The sequence below is a fragment of the Ranitomeya variabilis genome, chromosome 7 (assembly GCF_051348905.1).
Source record: "Ranitomeya variabilis isolate aRanVar5 chromosome 7, aRanVar5.hap1, whole genome shotgun sequence".
NCBI lineage: Eukaryota > Metazoa > Chordata > Amphibia > Anura > Dendrobatidae > Ranitomeya > Ranitomeya variabilis.
Genome location: NC_135238.1, coordinates 132,525,259 through 132,551,027, shown reverse-complemented (window position 1 = coordinate 132,551,027; position 25,769 = coordinate 132,525,259).

Sequence of the window (25,769 nt, the reverse complement as noted above, 5' to 3'; positions counted from 1 at the left end):
AGTTGCTGAAAGTGAGGTAGATAGTTGTTCTTCAATGGCAGACAGCTTCTCTTCGGATTCTGCAATGGCTGTTTGGAGAAAATCGATAGTAAGTAGAATTATGTCTAAGGAACATTTATTGAGAATCCTCTGAAATTTTTCACAATAGTCCGGTTTGTCAGAGAATAGTGTAGGCCTCAAATGGCATCTAAGACCACGTGGGATCCTGCTCAGTCTATGGTATTCTGCTAGTGTTATTGAGTGCAAATCAAATGAAGTCAACCGCCTTCGTTCTCGCTCATAATCCTTAGCGCGAAGTTCCTGAGCTGGGATCCTCAGGAAATCACCTGAGTGGGTAACTTTACCAAGAATTCTTATAGCTGCAGTTTCATCAAAAGCAAAGGTATCTGTAGACATCCAGGGCAGAGGTGCAGCCACCAACAAAAGACTGTGGTTTAGAGGGAAAGGCGTGCACTCTGTAGGAGTGAAGCTGGTGCAGGCTGAACCTGGAATTGATCCAGAGAACTCATAAATTTGGACAAACAACTGCACTCAGAAACTATTCAGATTGCATCAAAAGTGTGAAGTATTTATTGAGTAACACCACAGTGATCAATGGGGTTCTGAGGTAACGTTTCGACCCTTAGGGTCTTTATCAAACCTCACTGTAAAAAACATAAGATACAATAAATTAGAGATGATGTGGCCAAGATAATACAGCAAAATATAGTAAAACACAGCAAATACAGCAAAACACAGCGTGCAATAAAACATGGTAGAATAATCATGCGTGCGGGGGGGCATGGTTACCAGGGGACTGGAGCGGACGTGTTTGCACGTAGCTCCTAGAAAATCCCCTAATTGAGCTACTAAAGCATACAAAAGAGTGGACTATCTGACTTTAAACCCTGCGGGAACATAGCAGGAATGGGACCCTTAAGGAAAAAAGCAGGTACAATGAAGCTATCTCCCTTACCGGGAGTGAAAAAGCAACTGCTGGAGCCTAATGGAGGCCTGCTCTCCTCGGGACAGGAGAAAAGTAGTCACGCTCCTAACCGACAGGATCTCGTCCAATGTCTGGAGCAGCAGAGACCTAAGCTACCGCTTAAACAGACATACAAGAACAGCCAGCCACCTACAAACAAGAAAAGCGCAAGTACGGGGACAAGCACAGAAGTCTCGGTGAGAGACAAGACAACGGAGGAGAAGCACCCAGCGTGGACGCGGTGGAAGGATCTCAAAGCTGGCGCCTCATGGATTCCTGCGAGAGGAGCGCTTGTCCCTGCAACAGCCGCGGCTCTGGAAGGAGTGAGTCGGGAGAGGCGGCGGACCGCAACAACATCACAGATCGCCCGGATGCAGCAGAGAGGAGACGGTGAGAGCCAGCGGGACCCAAGTACACAGAACGGTGGAAGGATTTCTCCGGTGCCACGGATCCCAGTTAGCAGCCTCCGCCATGACACGCCGGTGTTCAAGCCGGCAAGGGAGGAGGGGAGAAAAGTCCTGCAGTATGCCTCAGGGGAGTGAGAGGGGACGGGGTGAGGAGACACAGGGCAGGCTAACTGGCAAGATGCCAGAGATGTCTAAAACGTCCACCGCAGCCCACATCTCTGATAATTCATACGATGTGCCAGAGTTCAGACCCCCTCAATCACCATCACTCAGCCAAAGGAAGGAGGAGCTATTATCTTTAGAGCTGGGAATCAAGCTTAACGCCACCAATGACTGTCTTCCCACAAATAATGATCCCACCCTGCTTGGGAGTAATTCCCCTTTAATTAAAGAGGAGACAGATCTAAAAGCAATGATAGCCCAGTCGGTTTCTGAGTTACTCACCTCATGTTTCAGAGACATAGAGTGGAATTTACAATCAAACAACACATCAGACACTTCTCATTCAGTCCCTGAATCAACTATGTCACCAATGGGTGAAGAGTATGCAGAACCTGACAACTATATAGACTCTTCAGTTTCCTCTGACCTAGACTATAATAATTCCTTTGATGACTTGGATTCTGAGGGTCTCGCATACCCAAATATGTACTCAGAGGGATCCAGTGACACTGAGGACTCGAGCTGCTCAGACGGAATGTCAAAAATCTCAAACATTAGCGATATGGAACAGGAGCGACCACGCTCTGATGCCACTGACTACTCATTGATAGATAATATTTCAGCCTCTGACAACTACCCTTCAGAGAGATTTATGGTCAAACTATGTGAAGCTCTCCTAATCTCTATGGACTTAAAAGGAACTAATATGTGAAAGATAGCCGTAGGCACTACTATTGATGGTGGTGCACAAGTAGGTGCCCAAACCGTATACTATTTAGATAAACTTGGCACACACGTGATGAGATGCTTGTGAGAATTTTAATTTTAAGGAGAGTACATACACTAGACGTTTCGGTCATAGACCTTCATCAATGTACTAAATAAAAGAAAATAAAAAAATAAACAAAGTATATACAGTGAATTGTACAACTGTTCATGATACATGGGTTGCAACAGATAAGGGAATAGTGTCTGGCAGCAGAACAGACGGTATAGCAAATCATTGCTGAAACATTTTAACAAATACGTCCTAATATTAATGCACATGTTATACAATGGATGGCTAGTGATTGTGACCGTGGGGTGAGACATAGGTGGTTTTAAGAGTATAGGGAAACGGTAAGAGAAAAAGAAGGGAAAGGGGAGACCTACCCTCTCTTAGAGATATGTTTGTTTACTGAATTTAAGGAGATTTTAATCTGAAACAATATGTAAATTGTATGGGGGTTATAGGTAACCCTGTGGGGTTTTAATATTGTGGGTGATGGGTAATATATAGGAAATATTGACCTACCCCTTTTGAGTGTCAGGATCAGCTCAGAAAGCAAGCCATATATAGCGCTGTGGGGATAACGGCAGGTCCTGTATAAATATGCTGTGGAGCGGTTCAGTGATGTATATGCTATCCAGGGACATGTATCGCTTACCCAGAGGAGTATGGTCCGGACGCGGCATCCACCGCTCGTCCTGAGTGTGGAGTGACCATGTCGGACGTTACATTTTAAAGGCGCGCTGTATGTGATGAGACTCGCTTACCGGAAGTGACAAAACCGGAAGTGACCTGAGAGAATGGGTGTCGCTATAGTGCGTTCCACTTGTTCTGAAGTGGGAGGATTGTGCGTTTCACTCCGGGCATGCGCAGTGGAGGATCGCATGCAGTTAGATTCTCTTAAAGCCGACTTGGTGTGTGATCCATATATTAACTCCAAAGCGGTGGTGGGGGATAGCTCATAGAGAAAAAAAAAAAGGTAGTGATGAGTGGTAGTCCAGGGTGAACCGATCTCTATGGTGCAGTGAGGAGGTGTAGGTCCAGGGCTACATTAGTATAGACGGTTCTGAAATAAGAAATATGAGTATTAGAGTCATGTACAGAAATGATGTTATAATCATTATATAGAGGTCATAAATATTATATAAAGATCATAGACCCACCATCATGGAATCAGGCAAAGAATGACAGTAAATCTTCAACATAAAATGATACACAATATCCCAACTTTAAGATAGGAAGGACTGGATATCGTAGTCTCTATTTAAGCCTCTTGGGGCTAGAGTCTGAAGTTCATGTATCCAGTACGCTTCCCTCTTTTTCAAGAGGCCTATCCTGTCGCCCCCCCTGCGTAATGGTGTCACCTGTTCAATTACTTGAAATCTTAATTGGGCGATGGTATGGCCCTGAGAATTGAAGTGATGAGGGATGGGTAGCAATGTATTTTTGCATCTTATCGTGGATTTATGTTTTGAAATCCTCTGTTTGATGGGTTGTTTTGTCTCACCTACGTAATACAGTCCGCAGGGACATTTGATAACGTAGACCACAAATGCTGAATCGCATGTAAAAAAACTTTTGATGGGATATTCCTTGCCATTGTGGGGATGGTAAAGGGTTGTTCCTCTCTGTACGTTATTGCACTGTGTGCACTGCAGGCATGGATATGTGCCTACTCTCGGATTGGTGAGAAAACGTCTGGACGTGGGTTGTGAACTACCTATGTCTGCCCTAACCAATTTATCACGTATATTACGCGGTCTACGGAAACAAGGAAGAAAGGGTTCATTAAATTCCCTGATCCCTGGGTGTGCTGACCCAAGGATGTGCCAGTGGCGCCGTATGGACTTGTGAAGTAGGTATGCCAGAGGGTGGTAGTTGTGGACAAATGGAATGCGGTGTTTTGTGTTTGCCTGCGGGCCTCGGGTGGGGTTCGTTCTAGCTGCATCGAGAGTGTGAGGGGGATAGCCTCTCTCAAGAAATTTTGTTCGCATTTCTCCCAGTCATTGTTCCTGTAATCTGTCATCAGAGACTATTTTGTGGACCCTTTGAAATTGTGATTTTGGAATTGAGTCCTTCATTTTGGTGGGGTGAAAACTGTCATAGTGGAGAAGACTGTTACGATCAGTTGATTTAGTGAATAGGTCTGTGGAGAGTTCTCCTTGTTCATTTTTGATAATTGTGGTATCAAGGAAATTTACCCTATTCTGATCGTAAGTCATGGTAAAGTCCAGGCCCCGCCAGGATGTCTTGAGGAATTCAAAAAAGATTTCCAATGTCGTCTGTGGCCCATTCCAGATGCAGAATACATCATCGATGTATCTTTTCCATACTATGGCATGTCTCCGAAAAAGGTCATTAGTATAGATGGTGCTCTTTTCGTAGTCTGCCATATAAGAATTTGCGTAAGGTGGCGCAGCGTTACTACCCATCGCGGTGCCCCGTATTTGTTGGTAGAATGTGTCCTCAAAGAGGAAGTGATTTTTGGTGAGAACTATGGAAAGTAGCTCACAACAAAGATTGATCTGATCTGGATGTAGGTCAGAAGCCATGAGTAACTTTCTGACTGATGCAATACCCTCTGTGTGTGGTATAGACGTGTATAAATCTTTTACGTCAAATGTGACGAGAAAAGCTTCTCGGGGAATGCTTTTGAGGTCATTTATGAGTTTTAGAAAAGCTCCTGTGTCTAGTAGGAACGAGGGAGTTTGTTTGATTAGTGGTGTAAGAATTTTCTCTAGATATTTGGAGATGGGTGATAGAATCGATTCTGTTGAAGCCACTATGGGTCTTCCTGGTGGATTGTTTAGGCTCTTGTGGACTTTTGGAAGTATGTAAAAAACTGGCGTAATGGGGTTTTGTTTAGTTAGGAATTCACATGTTTTCTGATCTAATACTTTTACCTCCCTGTATTTGGTAAGTACATCTTGGATGTATTCTTTGATATTATGCGTCGGGTCCCTGTCAAGGGGTATGTAGATGGAGCTGTCCTGTAATTGGCGATAGACTTCTTGCATGTATGTGGTCTTGTCTAGTACTACTATCGCTCCTCCCTTGTCTGCTGGTTTAATTATTATGTCCTTATCAGTCTGTAAGGAGTTGAGTGCCTGTTGGTCAAGGGCAGTGAGATTAGAAGGAACATGTAGCCTACCTCTGTCAAAATCCTGTCTCAATTTGTGAAAAGAGTCACTCACAAATGAGATGAATGCCTCAAGTGCCGGGGAACCTGTAGGAGGTCTATAGTTGCTTTTATTTCTTAGACCTAGGCTCCTTGATGTAAGGAGATGTTCCTCTATGGTGTTTAGTGGTGGGTTAATGACATTTGAGTCTGAGAAATGTAACTTGAGTCTAAGTGACCGATAGAATCTCTGTAGATCCATCTCTAGGTTAAAGGTACTAAGCCTATAGCTTGGACAGAATGATAGGCCCTTCTGTAAGACCTGATGTTCTGCGATGCTAAGTGATTTAGATGAAATATTAATTACGAGGGGGTTCGTACCTGGGAGCGGGTTATACGCGTGAAGTCCATATTTCTTTGACTGTCTCTTTCCTCGACGGGTCCTCTTCTTCTCGTTTGTCTCCTTCCTCGTCCTAAAAAACGGCCCTCTGATGGTCTGTCGCGTCGTTCTTGATCCGATTCTGATGTCGAGACGTCTGTGGTGGATCTGTAGTTGGTGCGTGAGGAGAAGGTCCCGGAGTTCGAGTTGTCTCGCCATTTGTAGACTCTGTTCTGCTCGTAATCCTCGGTGTCTCTGATGAATTTTGTTCTTTTCCTTGCTTCCGTGTCCCGTCTATGTTGATCAATAGAGGAGTTGATTCTGGTTTTGAGGTCGTTGAGTTCTTCCGTGGTAGAGGATGTGGTCAGCTGTTGTTCGATGTTGGTAATGCGTTCTTTGCTCTGGGCGATTCCTTGGTGTAAATGTTCTAGCGTGAGGGTCATAAGATCGAAAGAACACTTGTTTAAAATTTTTTCAAAGCGAGAGCAAAATTCAGGGGAATCACTGAAAAGGGTGGGACGGAGGGGGACCCGTAGTCCTCTTGGAATCCTCTGAACTTTGAGGTATTCCGTGAGAGTCGCACAATGTAGTTCAAAGTTAGTGCTTCGTCTCAGTTCCCTCTCCAAATCCCGTCCCCTTGTTTCCTTGGGAGGAACTCTAAGGAACTCGGTGGATGTCGTGGATTGTGCAATAATATTGGACGTCTCTTCTGCGTTGTACGAAAATGTGAGTGATGACATGACCCAATAATAGTGTGCTCTTACATAAGGGTTACAATATGTGAAAGATAGCCGTAGGCACTACTATTGATGGTGGTGCACAAGTAGGTGCCCAAACCATATACTATTTAGATAAACTTGGCACACACGTGATGAGATGCTTGTGAGAATTTTAATTTTAAGGAGAGTACATACACTAGACGTTTCGGTCATAGACCTTCATCAATGTACTAAATAAAAGAAAATAATAAAAAAATAAACAAAGTATATACAGTGAATTGTACAACTGTTCATGATACATGGGTTGCAACAGATAAGGGAATAGTGTCTGGCAGCAGAACAGACGGTATAGCAAATCATTGCTGAAACATTTTAACAAATACGTCCTAATATTAATGCACATGTTATACAATGGATGGCTAGTGATTGTGACCGTGGGGTGAGACATAGGTGGTTTTAAGAGTAGGCGGAAGGATCTCAAAGCTGGCGCCTCATGGATTCCTGCGAGAGGAGCGCTTGTCCCTGCAACAGCCGCGGCTCTGGAAGGAGTGAGTCGGGAGAGCCGGCGGACCGCAACAACACCACAGATCGCCCGGATGCAGCAGAGAGGAGACGGTGAGAGCCAGCGGGACCCAAGTACACAGAACGGTGGAAGGATTTCTCCGGTGTCACGGATCCCAGTTAGCAGCCTCCGCCATGACACGCCGGTGTTCAAGCCGGCAAGGGAGGAGGGGAGAAAAGTCCTGCAGTATGCCTCAGGGGAGTGAGAGGGGACGGGGTGAGGAGATACAGGGCAGGCTAACTGGCAAGATGCCAGAGATGTCTAAAACGTCCACCGCAGCCCACATCTCTGATAATTCATATGATGTGCCAGAGTTCAGACCCCCTCAATCACCATCACTCAGCCAAAGGAAGGAAGATCTATTATCTTTAGATTTGGGAATCAAGCTTAACGCCACCAATGACTGTCTTCCCACAAATAATGATCCCACCCTGCTTGGGAGTAATTCCCCTTTAATTAAAGAGGAGACAGATCTAAAAGCAATGATAGCCCAGTCGGTTTCTGAGTTACTCACCTCATGTTTCAGAGACATAGAGTGGAATTTACAATCAAACAACACATCAGACACTTCTCATTCGGTCCCTGAATCAACTATGTCACCAATGGGTGAAGAGTATGCAGAACCTGACAACTATATAGACTCTTCAGTTTCCTCTGACCTAGACTATAATAATTCCTTTGATGACTTGGATTCTGAGGGTCTCGCATACCCAAATATGTACTCAGAGGGATCCAGTGACACTGAGGACTCGAGCTGCTCAGACGGAATGTCAAAAATCTCAAACATTAGCGATATGGAACAGGAGCGACCACGCTCTGATGCCACTGACTACTCATTGATAGATAATATTTCAGCCTCTGACAACTACCCTTCAGAGAGATTTATGGTCAAACTATGTGAAGCTCTCCTAATCTCTATGGACTTAAAAGGAACTAAAACATCTGAAAAAATCTTAAAACATTTTTTTAAAGACATCTTTCCTGGGTCTTCTTCTGGCCCCACTTTCACCCGGAACCTTGCGTGAATTCATTACCAAACCCAAATCAAACTTTCATTGAAGTCCATACGTTCCACATTTAGCCTGTGATTGAACCGAACATTGCCCCCGATAGAGTCCAAGGGTCACCTGAGGTGGTCCCGGACAAGACAGGCCGTTATTAGTGTTGAGTGATACCGTCCGATACTTGATACTATCGGTATCGGAAAGTATCGGCCAATACCGGCAAAGTATCGGATCTAATCCGATACCGATACCCGATACCAATACAAGTCAATGGGACTCAAGTATCGGACGGTATCCCTGATGGTTCCCAGGGTCTGAAGGAGAGGAAACTCTCCTTCAGGCCCTGGGATCCATATTAATGTGTAAAATAAAGAATTAAAATAAAAAATATTGATATACTCACCTCTCCGACGCAGCCTGCACCTTACCGAGGGAACCAGCAGCCTTCTTTGCTTAAAATGCGCGCATTTACTGCCTTCCGTGACGTCACGGCTTCTGATTGGTTGCGTGCCGCCCATGTGACCGCGACGCGACCAATCACAAGCCGTGACGTAATTTTCAGGTCCTGAATGCCTAGAATTAGGCATTCAGGACCTGAAAATTACGTCACGGCTTGTTGTGATTGGTCGCGTCGCGGTCACATGGGCGGCACGTGACCAATCAGAAGCCGTGACGTCACGGAAGGCAGTAAACGCGCGCATTTTAAGCAAAGAAGGCTGCCGGTTCCCTCGGTAAGGTGCAGGCTGCGTCGGAGAGGTGAGTATATCAATATTTTTTATTTTAATTCTTTATTTTACACATTATATCGATCCCGATACCGATTCCCGATACAACAAAAGTATCGGATCGCGGTATCGGAATTCCGATACCGCAAATATCGGCCGATACCCGATACTTGCGGTATCGGAATGCTCAACACTAGCCGTCATATTTTCTTTATACTACCAGAAAATCTTATTTGTAGCTTTATCTATGCCATTGCTAGTGTTGAGCATTCCGATACCGCAAGTATCGTGTATCGGCCGATACTTGCGGGTATCGGAATTCCGATACCGAGATCCGATACTTTTGTGGTATCGGGTATCGGTATCGAAACAACATTAATGTGTAAAATAAAGAATTAAAATAAAAAATATTGCTATACTCACCTCTCCGACGCAGCCTGGACCTCACCGAGGGAACCGACAGCGTTCTTTGCTTAAAATGCGCGCTTTTCCTTCCTTCCGTGACGTCATGGCTTCTGATTGGTCGCGTGCCGCCCATGTGGCCGCGACGCGACCAATCACAGCAAGCCGTGACGTAATTTTCAGGTCCTTCTAGGCATTCAGTATTTTAAAATTACGTTCCGGCTTTGTGATTGGTCGCGTCGCGGTCACATGGGCGACGCGACCAATCACAAGCCGTGACGTCACGGGAGGCAGGAAACACGCGCATTTTTTAAATTACGTCGCGGCTTGTGATTGGTTGCGTGCCGCCCATGTGACCGCGACGCGACCAATCACAGCAAGCCGTGACGTAATTTCAGGTCCTGAATGCAGAAATTGGCATCAGGACCTGAAATTACGTCACGGCTTGCTGTGATTGGTCGCGTCACGGCCACATGGGCGGCACGCGACCAATCACAAGCCTTGACGTCACGGAAGGAAGGAAAAGCGCGCATTTTAAGCAAAGAACGCTGCCGGTTCCCTCGGTGAGGTCCAGGCTGCGTCGGAGAGGTGAGTATAGCAATATTTTTTATTTTAATTCTTTATTTTACACATTAATATGGTTCCCAGGGCCTGAAGGAGAGTTTCCTCTCCTTCAGACCCTGGGAACCATCAGGGATACCGTCCGATACTTGAGTCCCATTGACTTGTATTGGTATCGGGTATCGGTATCGGATTAGATCTGATACTTTGCCGGTATCGGCCGATACTTTCCGATACCGATACTTTCAAGTATCGGACGGTATCGCTCAACACTAGCCATTGCATATTTTCTGTAATTTGTTTCAGACGCTATTGAATGCATCACACAGCTTCAGAGTTGATCTAATTGCCCAATTCTACGTATACTAATGTGTATATTATTGCTTGTTGCATCAGATGCTAGTTTATGAGAGTTACAAGCAGCATTATCTATGTCACTGCATTTCTTACTCAACCCTTTTTTGGGTATTGTTTTTAAGCTACAGTGAAGCGTCAGAGTTGATCTAACCAAATTTATATGTTGCATTATTTACGAGAAATCATTCCATACTTATTGCTAGGGTTGAGCGACTTTCATTTTTTTAAGATCGAGTAGGGTTTTGGGAAACCCGATTTTGTCCAGAGTCGAGTCGAGTGCAGTCGGCCGATTATCGCTAAAAGTCGGGGATCGACCGAAACACGAAACCCAATGCAAGTCAATGGGGAAGCATAGTCGGCAGTGAGTGGAGGCCAGGAAAACACCTACAGTGCCCATTTTAATGCCAAAAACATCCATTCTTGTTTCTGAAGCTTGCCAATCTTAATTAACTGTATAATAATAGTTGGGCATAGGGAATTGGGTGAAAGTTGTGGGGGGAGTAGGGCTGGCTCAAGTTTTTCGTGGGCCCAGGAAATGCGGACTACGTCACGGCGGTGTTGCAGGGAAAGGTAAGTATTTAAAAGTTGCAAGTGCTGTGATCCTGAGCAAGCAGGGGGGGGGCCCACTCGTTCGCATTGCCACTGGCACAGGGCCCCTCAAAGTACGGCGGTGTGTTTGCATGGCGGGGGCGCCTCCCACCAGCAGCGACACTTTTGCGTACTCTGAGGGGCCCTGTGCCAGTGACGTCGCCAACGAGTATGCCCCCCCACCTGATGAAGGAACCTGCACTTTCATCTGCACCTTCCTCTTTGTCCCTGTGTAAGGTGGTATAACATGCGGGAAGGGGAACCTTACTTTCAGCAGGGACAGATTCTGGCTGTGTAGAGTACAAGGGGAATGTAGTGGTCTAGGTCAATGTACCAGCAGACTCATTTAGCAGTGGCTGGGCAATGGGCAGGATGAGGAGGAAACAGATATAGGGCCAAAGAATAAAGTAGGCTACATGCAGTTCAAAATTGGTAACAGGACTAAACAGGCGGCATTGCTTTGTTCAGTGGAGTAGCAAACCCAAGAGCAGCAGACACTGTTTCAAGGGCCTAACCACACTAGTAGGCCAAATGCAGTTTAATATCTGATAGTATAGGGCGAAAGCCAGAATGTGGAAGCTCAGCTTTGTTCAGTTGAGGACAACACCAGGGAGGGGCAGACACCTTTAGTAGGCCGGAAAAGCCTATTGCATTTTTTAAAATGGTAATTTGGAGCAGAAGGTTGAAGCTCAGCTTTATTTACTTGAGGGCAACACCAGGGAGGGGCAGAAGCCGTTAGTAGGCCCTAACCACCATTTTTTTTTTTTAAACCACATAATGAGAGCCGGAAGGTTGAAGCTCAGCTTTATTTAGTTGAGGACAACACCAGGGAGGGGCACACAGACAGACACCTTTAGTAGGCCTGAAAAGCCTATTGCATTTTTCAAAATGGTAATTTGGAGCAGAAGGTTGAAGCTCAGCTTTATTTAGTTGAGGGCAACACCAGGGAGGGGCAGAAGCCGTTAGTAGGCCCTAACCACCATTTTTTTTTTAAAACCACATAATGAGAGCCGGAAGGTTGAAGCTCAGCTTTATTTAGTTGAGGACAACACCAGGGAGGGGCAGAAGCCGTTAGTAGGCCCTAACCACCATTTTTTTTTTTTAAACCACATAATGAGAGCCGGAAGGTTGAAGCTCAGCTTTATTTAGTTGAGGACAACACCAGGGAGGGGCAGAAGCCGTTAGTAGGCCCTAACCACCATTTTTTTTTTTTAAAACCACATAATGAGAGCCGGAAGGTTGAAGCTCAGCTTTATTTAGTTGAGGACAACACCAGGGAGGGGCACACAGACAGACACCTTTTGTAGGCCTGAAAAGCCTATTGCATTTTTCAAAATGGTAATTTGGAGCAGAAGGTTGAAGCTCAGCTTTATTTAGTTGAGGGCAACACCAGGGAGGGGCAGAAGCCGTTAGTAGGCCCTAACCACCATTTTTTTTTTAAAACCACATAATGAGAGCCGGAAGGTTGAAGCTCAGCTTTATTTAGTTGAGGACAACACCAGGGAGGGGCAGAAGCCGTTAGTAGGCCCTAACCACCATTTTTTTTTTTTAAACCACATAATGAGAGCCGGAAGGTTGAAGCTCAGCTTTATTTAGTTGAGGACAACACCAGGGAGGGGCACACAGACAGACACCTTTAGTAGGCCTGAAAAGCCTATTGCATTTTTCAAAATGGTAATTTGGAGCAGAAGGTTGAAGCTCAGCTTTATTTAGTTGAGGGCAACACCAGGGAGGGGCAGAAGCCGTTAGTAGGCCCTAACCACCATTTTTTTTTTAAAACCACATAATGAGAGCCGGAAGGTTGAAGCTCAGCTTTATTTAGTTGAGGACAACACCAGGGAGGGGCAGAAGCCGTTAGTAGGCCCTAACCACCATTTTTTTTTTTTAAACCACATAATGAGAGCCGGAAGGTTGAAGCTCAGCTTTATTTAGTTGAGGACAACACCAGGGAGGGGCAGAAGCCGTTAGTAGGCCCTAACCACCATTTTTTTTTTTAAAACCACATAATGAGAGCCGGAAGGTTGAAGCTCAGCTTTATTTAGTTGAGGACAACACCAGGGAGGGGCACACAGACAGACACCTTTTGTAGGCCTGAAAAGCCTATTGCATTTTTCAAAATGGTAATTTGGAGCAGAAGGTTGAAGCTCAGCTTTATTTAGTTGAGGGCAACACCAGGGAGGGGCAGAAGCCGTTAGTAGGCCCTAACCACCATTTTTTTTTTAAAACCACATAATGAGAGCCGGAAGGTTGAAGCTCAGCTTTATTTAGTTGAGGACAACACCAGGGAGGGGCAGAAGCCGTTAGTAGGCCCTAACCACCATTTTTTTTTTTAAAACCACATAATGAGAGCCGGAAGGTTGAAGCTCAGCTTTATTTAGTTGAGGACAACACCAGGGAGGGGCAGAAGCCGTTAGTAGGCCCTAACCACCATTTTTTTTTTAAAACCACATAATGAGAGCCGGAAGGTTGAAGCTCAGCTTTATTTAGTTGAGGACAACACCAGGGAGGGGCAGAAGCCGTTAGTAGGCCCTAACCACCATTTTTTTTTTTAAAACCACATAATGAGAGCCGGAAGGTTGAAGCTCAGCTTTATTTAGTTGAGGACAACACCAGGGAGGGGCAGAAGCCGTTAGTAGGCCCTAACCACCATTTTTTTTTTTAAAACCACATAATGAGAGCCGGAAGGTTGAAGCTCAGCTTTATTTAGTTGAGGACAACACCAGGGAGGGGCAGAAGCCGTTAGTAGGCCCTAACCACCATTTTTTTTTTAAAACCACATAATGAGAGCCGGAAGGTTGAAGCTCAGCTTTATTTAGTTGAGGACAACACCAGGGAGGGGCAGAAGCCGTTAGTAGGCCCTAACCACCATTTTTTTTTTTAAAACCACATAATGAGAGCCGGAAGGTTGAAGCTCAGCTTTATTTAGTTGAGGACAACACCAGGGAGGGGCAGAAGCCGTTAGTAGGCCCTAACCACCATTTTTTTTTTTAAAACCACATAATGAGAGCCGGAAGGTTGAAGCTCAGCTTTATTTAGTTGAGGACAACACCAGGGAGGGGCAGAAGCCGTTAGTAGGCCCTAACCACCATTTTTTTTTTTAAAACCACATAATGAGAGCCGGAAGGTTGAAGCTCAGCTTTATTTAGTTGAGGACAACACCAGGGAGGGGCACACAGACAGACACCTTTAGTAGGCCTGAAAAGCCTATTGCATTTTTTAAAATGGTAATTTGGAGCAGAAGGTTGAAGCTCAGCTTTATTTAGTTGAGGGCAACACCAGGGAGGGGCAGAAGCCGTTAGTAGGCCCTAACCACCATTTTTTTTTTTTAAACCACATAATGAGAGCCGGAAGGTTGAAGCTCAGCTTTATTTAGTTGAGGGCAACACCAGGGAGGGGCAGAAGCCGTTAGTAGGCCCTAACCACCATTTTTTTTTTTTAAACCACATAATGAGAGCCGGAAGGTTGAAGCTCAGCTTTATTTAGTTGAGGGCAACACCAGGGAGGGGCAGAAGCCGTTAGTAGGCCCTAACCAAAGTTGAAGGCCAAATGCAGTTTAATTTCTGATACTATAGGCCGAAAGCCAGAAGGTGGAAGTTCCGATTTAGACAGTGGAGGACAATTTGAATTAGGGACTGCAGACAGACTTAGTAGGCTGTCCCCTGTGGACCATGCATCCACCACATTAACCCATTGCGCCGTAATGGACACGTAATCTTCCGTGGCCATGCCTACAGGTCCATGCGTCTGTTGTCAGGTGCACCTTTGTACTCACAGATTGCCAGAGTGCATGGACAATGCGGTCTTCTACATGCTGGTGGAGGGTTGGGATGGCTTTTCTCGCAAAAGAAGTGTCGACTGGTTAGCTTGTAGCGTGGTACAGCGTAGTCCATCATGGCCTTATTAATAGTAAATAAAATATATAACTAGGCTCTATGAACTTTTAAATAGGTTCCAGGGGTACACGGGCAGCATTGGTGTGGTCAGTGGAGGAGTATTGCAAGTAGGGGCTGCAGACAGGCTATCAAAGGCCTAAAATAACAAACAGTAGGCAGTCATGGCAGTTTTACATCGGTTACATGGATACACAGGCAGGCACTCCAGGCAGCATTGTGGTCAGTGGAGGAGTATTGCAAGTAGGGGCCGCAGACAGGCTATCAAAGGCCTAAAATAACAAACAATAGGCTCATGGCAGTTTTACAGCGGTTACATGGATACACGGGCAGGCAGCTTGGTGGTCAGTGGAGGAGTATTTAAAGTAGGGACCGCAGACAGGCTTCAAAGGCCTAACATAAGAAAATGGGCTGGCTGTAGGCACTTTATAATTGGTTCCAGGGGTACACGGGCAGCAGTGGTCTGGTCAGTGGAGGAGTATTTAAAGTAGGGACCGCAGACAGGCTATCAAAGGCCTAACATAACAAACAATAGGCTCATGGCAGTTTCACAGCGGTTACATGGATACACGGGCAGGCAGCTTGGTGGTCAGTGGAGGAGTATTGCAAGTAGGGGCTGCAGACAGGCTATCAAAGGCCTAAAATAACAAACAGTAGGCAGTCATGGCAGTTTTACATCGGTTACATGGATACACAGGCAGGCACTCCAGGCAGCATTGTGGTCAGTGGAGGAGTATTGCAAGTAGGGGCCGCAGACAGGCTATCAAAGGCCTAAAATAACAAACAATAGGCTCATGGCAGTTTTACAGCGGTTACATGGATACACGGGCAGGCAGCTTGGTGGTCAGTGGAGGAGTATTTAAAGTAGGGACCGCAGACAGGCTTCAAAGGCCTAACATAAGAAAATGGGCTGGCTGTAGGCACTTTATAATTGGTTCCAGGGGTACACGGGCAGCAGTGGTCTGGTCAGTGGAGGAGTATTTAAAGTAGGGACCGCAGACAGGCTATCAAAGGCCTAACATAACAAACAATAGGCTCATGGCAGTTTCACAGCGGTTACATGGATACACGGGCAGGCAGCTTGGTGGTCAGTGGAGGAGTATTGCAAGTAGGGGCTGCAGACAGGCTATCAAAGGCCTAAAATAACAAACAGTAGGCAGTCATGGCAGTTTTACATCGGTTACATGGATACACAGGCAGGCACTCCAGGCAGCATTGTGGTCAGTGGAGGAGTATTGCAAGTAGGGACCGCAGACAGGCTTCAAAGGCCTAACATAAAAAAATGGGCTGGCTGTAGGCACTTTATAATTGGTTCCAGGGGTACACGGGCAGCAGTGGTCTGGTCAGTGGAGGAGTATTTAAAGTAGGGACCGCAGACAGGCTATCAAAGGCCTAAAATAACAAACAATAGGCTCATGGCAGTTTCACAGCGGTTACATGGATACACGGGCAGGCAGCTTGGTGGTCAGTGGAGGAGTATTGCAAGTAGGGGCCGCAGACAGGCTATCAAAGGCCTAAAATAACAAACAATAGGCTCATGGCAGTTTTACAGCGGTTACATGGATACACAGGCAGCTTGGTGGTGAGTGGAGGAGTAGTGCAAGGAGTGTCTGTCCCAGTACTCCCAAAATATAAATAGATGTTAATGTCTCGCAAAACAACCAAAACAAAAAAAAAAGGTGGCATACTTAGGTACAGGGGTGGGCTCATCTACTGAGTTTCTGACATAGTAATTTGGCAGTAACTATTTAATGGTGCCAATATAGGACACAGACACAGACTACTTTAAGTTGCATCATAGATGTCTACAAATTTGTATTGTCAGTGCCAGACATTGAATGATGTCAGCGAATAGACTAAAGATTGGTGGAGCTGTGCGACATAATTTTGCACGTGGTAGAGCACATTTTGAGCTGGGGTAGGGGGGAACTCTCTTGAGGCCGGCGGGACCGCCCCAGGGCCCCTCATGTTACAACGGTGTGTCTGACGTTGGGTGCGCACCACCACCGCCAGAGACACTACATTGTACTATGAGGGACCCAGTAGCAATGCCGTCAACCAAAAGCGAGCACACCCACCTCTTCAGACAAACAGCAGTCTCACGGGTGCTTGCGCCAAGTCGCGATACCACGGCCCCGTGTGGGGAGTTTTGCCATTTAGGGAGGTGTAAACATGTCGTATGCTGTACAATCAGCTGCAGCAAATTAGACATTAGAAAAGTAATTCACAGGCAAGAGCTTTTCATAGGAAAGCTAGGTGTCGGCCGGGCAAGGTGGGGCAAAAGATTTCGAAATCCAGTTGTGGTTCATTTTAATGAATGTTAGATCGTCAACATTTTGGGTAGCCAGACGAGTCCTTTTTTCGGTTAATATTGAACCTGCAGCACTGAATACTCTTTCTGATAGGACACTTGCTGCCGGGCAAGCAAGCTCCTGCAATGCATATTCTGCCAATTCTGGCCAGGTGTCTAATTTGGAGGCCCAGTAATCAAATGGGAATGACGGTTGAGGGAGAACATCGATAAGGGATGAAAAATAGTTAGTAACCATACTGGACAAATGTTGTCTCCTGTCACTTTCAATTGATGCAGCAGTACCTGTCCTGTCTGCGGTCATAGCAAAATCACTCCACAACCTGGTCAGAAAACCCCTCTGTCCAATGCCACTTCTGATGTGTGCACCCCTAACACTCCTAGTCTGCTGCCCCCTGGAGCTCGTGTGAGAACGATGACGTGCGCTGTGTGCTGGGAATGCCTGAAGCAAACGGTCAACAAGAGTTGATTGTTTGGTTGCTAATATTAGTTCCAAGTTCTCATGTGGCATAATATTTTGCAATTTGCCTTTATAGCGTGGATCAAGGAGGCAGGCCAACCAGTAATCGTCATCGTTCATCATTTTCGTAATGCGTGTGTCCCTTTTTAGGATACGTAAGGCATAATCCGCCATGTGGGCCAAAGTTCCAGTTGTCAAATCTCCGGTTGTGATTGGTTGAGGGGCAGTTGCAGGCAAATCTACGTCACTTGTGTCCCTCAAAAAACCAGAACCCGGCCGTGACACGCAACCAAATTCCTGTGCCCCCGGGAAAGGTTCGGCATTAAAAATATACTCATCCCCATCATCCTCCTCGTCCTCCACCTCCTCTTCGCCCGCTACCTCGTCCTGTACACTGCCCTGACCAGACAATGGCTGACTGTCATCAAGGCTTTCCTCTTCCTCTGGTGCAGACGCCTGCTCCTTTATGTGCGTCAAACTTTGCATCAGCAGACGCATTAGGGGGATGCTCATGCTTATTACGGCGTTGTCTGCACTAACCAGCCGTGTGCATTCCTCAAAGCACTGAAGGACTTGACACATGTCTTGTATCTTAGACCACTGCACACCTGACAACTCCATGTCTGCCATCCTACTGCCTGCCCGTGTATCCTCCCACAAATAAATAACAGCACGCCTCTGTTCGCACAGTCTCTGAAGCATGTGCAGTGTTGAGTTCCACCTTGTTGCAACGTCTATGATTAGGCGATGCTGGGGAAGGTTCAAAGACCGCTGATAGGTCTGCATACGGCTGGCGTGTACAGGCGAACGTCGGATATGTGAGCAAAGTGCACGCACTTTGAGGAGCAGGTCGGAGAACCCAGGATAAGTTTTCAATAAGCACTGCACCACCAGGTTTAAGGTGTGAGCCAGGCAAGGAATGTGTTTCAGTTGGGAAAGGGAGATGGCAGCCATGAAATTCCTTCCGTTATCACTCACTACCTTGCCTGCCTCAAGATCTACTGTGCCCAGCCACGACTGCGTTTCTTGTTGCAAGAACTCGGACAGAACTTCCGCGGTGTGTCTATTGTCGCCCAAGCACTTCATAGCCAATACAGCCTGCTGACGCTTGGCAGTAGCTGGCCCATAATGGGACAACTGGTGTGCAACAGTGTCATCTGCCGATGGAGTGGTTGGCAGACTGCGTTCTGTGGAAGAGCTGTAGCTTCTGCAGGAGGACGAGGAGGAGGAGGAGGAGGGGGTGCGAACGCCTACAGCCAACTGTTTCCTAGACCGTGGGCTAGGCACAACTGTCCCTAAATTGATGTCGCCTGTGGACCCTGCATCCACCACATTCACCCAGTGTGCCGTGATGGACACATAACGTCCCTGGCCATGCCTACTGGTCCATGCATCTGTAGTCAGGTGCACCTTTGTACTCACAGATTGCCTGAGTGCATGGACGATGCGCTGTTTAACATGCTGGTGCAGGGCTGGGATGGCTTTTCTGGAAAAAAAGTGTCGACTGGGTAGCTCGTATCGTGGTTCAGCGTACTCCATCAGGGCTTTGAAAGCTTCGCTTTCAACTAACCGGTAGGGCATCATCTCTAACGAGATTAGTCTAGCTATGTGGGCGTTAAAACCCTGTGTACGCGGATGCGAGGATAAGTACTTCCTTTTTCTAACCAGAGTCTCATGTAGGGTGAGCTGGACTGGAGAGCTGGAGATCGTGGAACTTTCGGGTGTGCCGGTGTACATGGCAGACTGAGAGACGGTTGGAGACGGTATTGTTTCCGCCGGTGCCCTAGATGCAATATTTCCTCCTACAAAACTGGTGATTCCCTGACCCTGACTGCTTTTGGCTGGCAAAGAAACCTGCACAGATACTGCCTGTGGTGCGGAAAATGGTGGCCTTACAGTGACGGAAGGGATGTTGCGTTGCTGACTAGCTTCATTGGCCGAGGGTGCTACAACCTTGAGGGACGTTTGGTAGTTAGTCCAGGCTTGAAAATGCATGGTGGTTAAGTGTCTATGCATGCAACTAGTATTTAGACTTTTCAGATTCTGACCTCTGCTTAAGCTAGTTGAACATTTTTGACAGATGACTTTGCGCTGATCAGTTGGATGTTGTTTAAAAAAATGCCAGACTGCACTCTTCCTAGACTCGGATCCCTTTTCAGGGATTGCAGACTGAGCTTTAACCGGATGGCAACGCTGTGCTCCAACAGGTTTTGGCTTTGACACGCGTTTTGGGCCAGATACGGGCCCGGCAGATGTAACCTGTTGCGATGTTGATGCCTGCTGCGGCCCCTCCTCCACCTCCGCTTCTGAACTACTGCCGCCTGCACCCTGTTCCCCCAATGGCTGCCAATCGGGGTCAATAACTGGGTCATCTATTACCTCCTCTTCGAGCTCGTGTGCAACTTCGTCTGTGTCACTGTGTCGGTCGGTGGTATAGCGTTCGTGGCGGGGCAACATAGTCTCATCAGGGTCTGATTGTGGATCTGTACCCTGAGAGGGCAATGTGGTGGTCTGAGTCAAAGGAGCAGCATAGTACTCTGGCTGTGGCTGTGCATCAGTGCACTCCATGTCAGAATATACTTGTAATGGGCATGGCCTGTTAAATGTTTCACTTTCTAAGCCAGGGACGGTATGTGTAAAGAGCTCCATGGAGTGACCCGTTGTGTCGCCTGCTGCATCCTTCTCTCTTGTTGTAGTTTTTGCTGAGGAGGACAAGGAAGCGACTTGTCCCTGACCGTGAACATCCACAAGCGACGCGCTGCTTTTACATTTACCAGTTTCGGAAGAGGAGGCAAAAGAGCTAGAGGCTGAGTCTGCAATGTAAGCCAAAACTTGCTGTTGCTGCTCCGCCTTTAAAAGCGGTTTTCCTACTCCCAGAAAAGAGAGCGTTCGAGGCCTTGTGTAGCCTGACGACGAAACTGGCTCCACAGCTCCAGACTTAGGTGGAATATTTTTATCCCCACGACCACCTGATGCTCCTCTACCACTACCATCATTACCAGCTGACAATGAACGCCCACGACGACCTCTTGCACCAGACTTCCTCATTGTTTTAAAATCTTAACCAAAGTAACTTTATTTGTTGCTGTCAAACAACTTACACGGTGAGCTATAACTTCAGTATGATTTCAATATCCCTTAACAGGTTGGTGAGACCACAAGGAAAATCAGGCACAATGTTACACACTCTGTTTTCTGTGGCACAAAATCACAGAGATGACACACACGCAGGACTGTCACTCAAGCACTAATGTCAATATTAATCTCCCACCTAATTTATTTTTTTTTTTTTCTCAGGGAGACTTTAGAAACCAAATAATATTAAAAAAAAAAAAAAAAAAGGCTTTCTATGGCCCACAATTAGAGAGAGAGAGGTGGCACACCCAGGAGTCAAGACTGGCACACAAGCTGAGAGGGCAATATTACTCTCCCACTGTTTTTTTATGTATTTTTTGTTTTTTCAGGGAGACTTTAGAAACCCAATAATATTTTAAAAAAAAAATAAATAGGCTTTCTATGGCCCACTGAATGAGAGGGAGAGAGGTGGCACACCCAGGAGTCAAGACTGGCACACAAGCTGAAAGGGCAATATTACTCTCCCACTGTTTTTTTAGGTTTTTTTTTTTTTTTCAGGGAGACTTTAGAAACCCAATAATATTTTTAAAAAAAAATAAATAGGCTTTCTATGGCCCACTGAATGAAAGGGAGAGAGGTGGCACACCCAGGAGTCAAGACTGGCACACAAGCTGAAAGGGCAATATTACTCTCCCACTGTTTTTTTATGTATTTTTTGTTTTTTCAGGGAGACTTTAGAAACCCAATAATATTTAAAAAAAAAAATAAATAGGCTTTCTATGGCCCACTGAATGAGAGGGAGAGAGGTGGCACACCCAGGAGTCAAGACTGGCACACAAGCTGAAAGGGCAATATTACTCTCCCACTGTTTTTTTAGGTTTTTTTTTTTTTTTCAGGGAGACTTTAGAAACCAAATAATATAAAAAAAAAAAAAAAAAAAAATAGGCTTGCTATAGCCCACTGAATGAGAGATAGCACACACAGCAGTGGCACACAAGCCCTGACTGAGGCCAATATTTTTCTCCCACTGATTGATGTAGTGTTTTTGTGTTGAGGTAGAATTTAGAACACAAATCACGGAAAAAATAAATAGGCTTTCTATGGCCCACTGAATGAAAGGGAGAGAGGTGGCACACCCAGGAGTCAAGACTGGCACACAAGCTGAAAGGGCAATATTACTCTCCCACTGTTTTTTTATGTATTTTTTGTTTTTTCAGGGAGACTTTAGAAACCCAATAATATTTAAAAAAAAAAATAAATAGGCTTTCTATGGCCCACTGAATGAGAGGGAGAGAGGTGGCACACCCAGGAGTCAAGACTGGCACACAAGCTGAAAGGGCAATATTACTCTCCCACTGTTTTTTTAGGTTTTTTTTTTTTTTTTCAGGGAGACTTTAGAAACCCAATAATATTTTAAAAAAAAAATAAATAGGCTTTCTATGGCCCACTGAATGAGAGGGAGAGAGGTGGCACACCCAGGAGTCAAGACTGGCACACAAGCTGAAAGGGCAATATTACTCTCCCACTGTTTTTTTAGGTTTTTTTTTTTTTTTCAGGGAGACTTTAGAAACCCAATAATATTTAAAAAAAAAAATAAATAGGCTTTCTATGGCCCACTGAATGAAAGGGAGAGAGGTGGCACACCCAGGAGTCAAGACTGGCACACAAGCTGAAAGGGCAATATTACTCTCCCACTGTTTTTTTATGTATTTTTTGTTTTTTCAGGGAGACTTTAGAAACCCAATAATATTTTTAAAAAAAAATAAATAGGCTTTCTATGGCCCGCTGAATGAGAGGGAGAGAGGTGGCACACCCAGGAGTCAAGACTGGCACACAAGCTGAAAGGGCAATATTATTCTCCCACTGTTTTTTTAGGTTTTTTTTTTTTTTTCAGGGAGAATTAGAAACCAAATAATATTAAAAAAAAAAAATAAATAGGCTTTCTATGGCCCACTGAATGAGAGGGAGAGAGGTGGCACACCCAGGAGTCAAGACTGGCACACAAGCTGAAAGGGCAATATTACTCTCCCACTGTTTTTTTAGGTTTTTTTTTTTTTTTCAGGGAGACTTTAGAAACCAAATAATATTAAAAAAAAAAAAAAAAAAAAAAAAAAAATAGGCTTGCTATAGCCCACTGAATGAGAGATAGCACACACAGCAGTGGCACACAAGCCCTGACTGAGGCCAATATTTTTCTCCCACTGATTGATGTAGTGTTTTTGTGTTGAGGTAGAATTTAGAACACAAATCACGGAAAAAATAAATAGGCTTTCTATGGCCCACTGAATGAAAGGGAGAGAGGTGGCACACCCAGGAGTCAAGACTGGCACACAAGCTGAAAGGGCAATATTACTCTCCCACTGTTTTTTTATGTATTTTTTGTTTTTTCAGGGAGACTTTAGAAACCCAATAATATTTTTTAAAAAAAATAAATAGGCTTTCTATGGCCCACTGAATGAGAGGGAGAGAGGTGGCACACCCAGGAGTCAAGACTGGCACACAAGCTGAAAGGGCAATATTACTCTCCCACTGTTTTTTTAGGTTTTTTTTTTTTTTCAGGGAGACTTTAGAAACCAAATAATATTAAAAAAAAAAAAAAAAAATAGGCTTGCTATAGCCCACTGAATGAGAGATAGCACACACAGCAGTGGCACACAAGCCCTGACTGAGGCCAATATTTTTCTCCCACTGATTGATGTAGTGTTTTTGTGTTGAGGTAGATTTTAGAACACAAATCACGGAAAAAATAAATAGGCTTTCTATGGCCCACTCAGTGAGAGATGGCACACACAGGGATGGCACTGTAGCAGAAATGCCAATCTTAATCTCCCACAAAAAAAAAAAAAAAAAAAAAAAAAAACTGTCCTACAATTACTATCTCCCTGCAGTAATGTAAGCCAGGTATGGCAGGCAGCAATAGGAGTGGACTGATGCACAAATTAAATAAAAAGTGTGGACAAACAAAAAAGATAGCTGTGCAGAAAGGAAGGAACAAGAGGATATGTGCTTTGAAAAAAGCAGTTGGTTTCCACAGTGGCGTACACACAGCAATACAGCTATCACGGAGCCTTCTAGGGCAGCCCAATGAGCTACAGCGCTGAGGGGAAAAAAAAAAAAAAATAGCTTCCACAGTCCCTGCACACCGAAGGTGGTGTTGGACAGTGGAAATCGCTGCAGCACAAGCGGTTTGGTGGTTAGTGGACCCTGCCTAACGCTCTCCCTGCTTCTGACGAAGCGGCAGCAACCTCTCCCTAAGCTCAGATCAGCAGCAGTAAGATGGCGGTCGGCGGGAACGCCCCTTTATAGCCCCTGTGACGCCGCAGACAGCAAGCCAATCACTGCAATGCCCTTCTCTAAGATGGTGGGGACCAGGATCTATGTCATCACGCTGCCCACACTCTGCGTTCACCTTCATTGGCTGAGAAATGGCGCTTTTCGCGTCATTGAAACGCGACTTTGGCGCGAAAGTCGCGTACCGCATGGCCGACAAGCACAGGGGTCGGATCGGGTTTCATGAGACGCCGACTTAGCCAAAAGTCGGCGACTTTTGAAAATGATCGACCCGTTTCGCTCAACCCTACTTATTGCATTTAAGTTTCAGCTATTGTGTTCATACCAAAGTATTACATGTTTGCCTATCTCTCCTATTACCATAGGGGTTTATTTTTCCCACCTTCATATCCCACCCCTTCCCTTTCCTCCCCTCCTTGTCTATCCTTCCCAATTAAAATTTAAAATCCCATTAAAATCTTTGAAAAAGAATAATCATGCGTGCAATAAGTACAAACATGGTAGAATAATCATGGTCAAGCCGATACGGTGCTAGAAAAACATCCAAAGATGTGATATATACAAATGAAAAAATGCAAGGAGCTAGCCAATAATACACCTATATACATAATATACAAAGAATATACAAAAGAGCATAAAACAAAGCCCAAAGAAGTATGTAGTAAATGAAGCTAATATTGCAGCGTCCAGGCAGGCAAAAATGGCAGCGGCAGACCTCATTGAAAAATGATCAGACTATTGGGTTTGGGTTCTGGGTCAAGTTCGGATACTGAACAGAACTTTCAACTATAGTTCGAGCCAAACATGATGAACCCAAAATATTCACAGGTCTGCTCATCCCTATTTATTAGGGAATACATTTATTCAGTTCCATCATAAAAAAACAACCTTTTTTGGCTCTAGTTTGCATGCAAATAATTAAATAGAGGTTCGTGGTCTTTAGCATACAGTAGCGTACTCTGCTATTTTACTATGCAGAGGAAATTATACAAAAATGATGTTTATATTTAGATGTACAGCTTGCTGACTCAGAACTTCTTGCAAGTCACAGCTCACAAGGAGACAGGAGACTGCGGGGATGATATTTATATCTGAAACTGGAGAGGGCAAGATTTACATAAAAACTAATGGAGATGTTAAGTGAGCTGCAAGTCTCAATTTTATATGCAGTCATTTCCACTTGTTCCTAAGCATCTAGTTTATATATAATCAGAACAAAGTGTGATATGTAAATATAAAAATAATAATTTTGTTGAATTAGCTACTTAATTCGTGATTATGAAAGGAATAATTATACAATATATTGTTATCAGAATAATATCTTTAATCCAAAGGATTCGGCCTCTACCCTCAAGGTGCTATTAGAGGAATACGGTCATTATTTACAGTGGTCAGTAGTGTTGAGCATTCCGATACCGCAAGTATCGGGTATCGGACGATATTCGCTGTATCGGAATTCCGATACCGAGTTCCAATATTTTTGTGAGTTTTGTGAGTTTCCTCTCCTTCAGACCCTGGGAACCATCCAGGATACCTTCCGATATTTGTGTCCCATTGACTTGTATTGGTATCGGGTATCGGCGAGATCCGATATTTTGCCGGTATCGGCCGATCCAATCCGATACCGATACTTTCAAATATCGGACAGTATCGCTCAACACTAGTGGTCAGACTTTGTGCATACACGTCTGAATATGTCCCTGGGACCACATCTTACCCTACAACAATATGTTTTAAATAACTTAAATATCACACTCAAAATGCATTTTTGATTGTACATTTTGCTCTGGTGACTGTTTACCCTGACAAGAACTATATTTTCTATATTTCTCTATGATTAACTAGCTGCACCCAGCCACACATTGCTGTGGCTCAGTCTGGTTAAATGGAAAAAAAGAAAAGAGAAAATGCACTATTCTAATATGTTTAATTTTACAATGCTTGTGGGTATACAATATTTTTTGTTGTTCCATTGTTTATGTGGATATAGAGATTGTCTGGTTTGCCAACTCTAGAACATGCAAC